This window comes from Trichechus manatus, unplaced genomic scaffold, assembly GCF_000243295.1.
Source record: "Trichechus manatus latirostris isolate Lorelei unplaced genomic scaffold, TriManLat1.0 scaffold00260, whole genome shotgun sequence".
In the NCBI taxonomy this organism is placed as follows: domain Eukaryota; kingdom Metazoa; phylum Chordata; class Mammalia; order Sirenia; family Trichechidae; genus Trichechus; species Trichechus manatus.
In genome coordinates, this window is record NW_004444196.1 from 2,238,116 (window position 1) to 2,240,916 (window position 2,801).

Here is a 2,801-nt window from a genome sequence, read left to right on the forward strand (position 1 = left end):
CTAATGAATGTATTTATAAAGTATTTGCTGACTTGGTTGGACTAAGTTATTGTTCCTAGTGGTCTTACACTAACAAGACAGAAAAACCCGTTGCTGTCAAGTTGACTGCGACTCATAGCAACCCTGTAGGACAGAGTAGAACTGCCCCATAGAGTTTCCAAGGAGCACCTGGTGGATTTGAACTGCTGACCTTTTGGTTAGCAGACATAGCTCTCAACCACTACACCACCAGGGTTTCCAGAAAATGATATAGTTCTGTGAACAGACAAGGGCTCGTCCAGGATTTGAACCTGGGACCTCTTGCACCCTAAACAAGAATCATACCATTAGACCAACAAGCCACGACAAGACATAGAGAGGTATGTAAACATCTCTACAGGAAAGGTAATTTTAGATAGAACAAGAAAGATCTCATTGAGAATGTAATATTTGAGGTAAATGCTAGACAAATTTTTATTGAATATCCACTTTAAGGTAGTAGAAAAAAATATAGTGATATACTCTAATAAATACCTTGTAATTTTTTCCAGCCCTTTTATTACATGGTGGGAGAATCACCTTGCTAAGAAGCGAGCTTGTGACTTTGTCTGGTTTCTCACAATACTCCATCCAAAAGACTACAAAGTTCAGTGATGTATATCTGACCTTAAATAGAACGAATCAAGCCCTTCCAGAACTTTTGTTGGAATTTTTGGGAAAGGAATCCTTTTTGCTCTTGATTAGTCAGAGAATTAATCAGTTACCAGTGTGCCTTGAAAATTAATATAATTCCATTTTCTCTGGAAGTGAAAAAAATTTATTCACCACCAAAGAAAAATGTAAGAACCAAAACTAAGCAAGACAATGTCTAGCTTTTAAGGGCATTGAGTAGTGTAGGGTTATAATAACTGATGTCCTTAGAAATATACCTTGAAAGAGATCTTGGAAGTGAAAAATATCAGACCAATAGTTTTGGAGTCATAATAATAGAGCATAATAAATTAAAGGTTGACCTAATACTTAAACAGGATATTTTTATCATGAAAATTAGCATCAAAGATTTAATAAAATTTTCAAAAAAGGGAATTGAAGTGATTGCAAAAGTGATGTTTGCCAATTGTTATTGATTTAGAGAGAATGCAAATCTCAGTTTGAAAACTTAAATATACCAGAGATAAAACTTTTTATCAACTGGTAAGCCTTTCAGAGCACCTCATTTACTAAAATTAAATTTCAATAAATTTTAAATCTTAGTTAGTTCAATGCATTTTTAGACCCCACTCCTTTTTTCCTCAGGGTGAAATCTATGCTCTAAGAAGGTAATGCAGTGCTAAATTTTCTAAGATGAGAACAGGGCTGGGCATATGGTGCTCATTTTTTGGTGTACCAAGATTCATTCGATATTGCTTTTTATTCTTGTCACACTTTGGAAAGGTTAAGGAAAGTCTTCACCCACATTCCAGTTATTAAAACCATAAAATCTGAATTACAGACTTAGACACATAGCATTAGATCCCCACCCTGGGACCCAAATCAAGCCAACTATCACAGTGAATCAAATATAAGCAAGCAATCAAACAGGCCACAGTCCTACCAGCTCTCTGAATTTTATATTTCTTTCTGTTCTCGTATCAAATATTGTATTGCCAGAAATTCAAGCCGTATTCCGAACAGGATGTGAAAGAGGGATATCATTGCTGATGTCAGATGGATCTTGGCTAAAAGCAGAGAATACCAGAAAGATGTTTACCTGTGTTTTATTGACTATGCTAAGTCATTCAACTGCATAGATAAGAAATTATGGATAATATTGCAAAGGATGGGAATTCCAGAACACTTCATTGTGCTCATGAGAAACCTGTACATACAGAAAGAGGCAGTCGTTCGAACAGACAAGGGAATACTGCGTATTTTAAAGTCAGGATAAGCGTGCATCACCATAGTTATTCAGTCTGTATATTGAGCAAATAATCCGAGAAACTGGACTACATAAAGAACAATGGGGCTTCAGGATTGGAGGAAGAGTCATTAACAACCTGTGTTACGCAGACGACACAAGCTTGCTTGTTAAAAGTGAAGAGGACTTGAAGCCTTACTGAAGACCTGTAAGATAGAAGAATATAGCCTTCAGTATGGATTACACCTCAACGGAAAGAAAACAAAAATCCTCACAACTAGACCAATAATCAATATCATGATAAACAGAGAAAAGATTGAAGTTGCAAGGACTTTATTTTACTTGGATCCACAATCAACACCCATGGAAGCAGCAGTGAAGAAATCAAATGACATATTGCATTGGGCAAATCTGCTGCAAAAGACCTCTTTAAAGTGTTAAAAAGCAAAGACGTCACTTTGAGGACTAAGGTGTACTTGACCCAAGCCATGATATGTTTAATTGCCTCATATGCATGAGAAAGCTGGACAATGAATAAGGAAAAGTGAAGAAAAATTGATGCCTTTGAATTACGGTGTTGACAAAGAATATTGAATATACCATGGACTGCCAGAAGAACAAACAAATATATCTTGGAAGAAGTACAGCCAGAAGCTCCTTGGAAGAATGGATAGAGACTTCATCTCGCAAGCTTTGGGTATGTTATGAAGGGACCAGTCCCTGGAGAAGGACATCATGCTTGGTAAAGTAGAATGTCAGTGAAAGAGAAGAAAACCCTCAATGAGATGAATTGATACAGTGTCTGCAAGGATGGGATCAAACATAGCAATGATTGTGAGGATGGCGCAGGGCTGGGCAGTATTTCATTCTGTCATACATGGGGTGGCTACGAATCAGAACTGACTCAAAGGCACTTAAAAACAAC

General features: G+C 36.9%; 1 non-coding gene across 1 annotated transcript; it reads right to left on the reverse strand.

Annotated features, from left to right (window-relative positions):
• Nucleotides 1-269: 269 nt before the first annotated feature.
• TRNAP-AGG (transfer RNA proline (anticodon AGG)) lies at nucleotides 270-341 on the reverse strand. Its single transcript has one exon. It is a non-coding gene; the product is annotated as a tRNA-Pro (tRNA).
• Nucleotides 342-2,801: the final 2,460 nt, after the last annotated feature.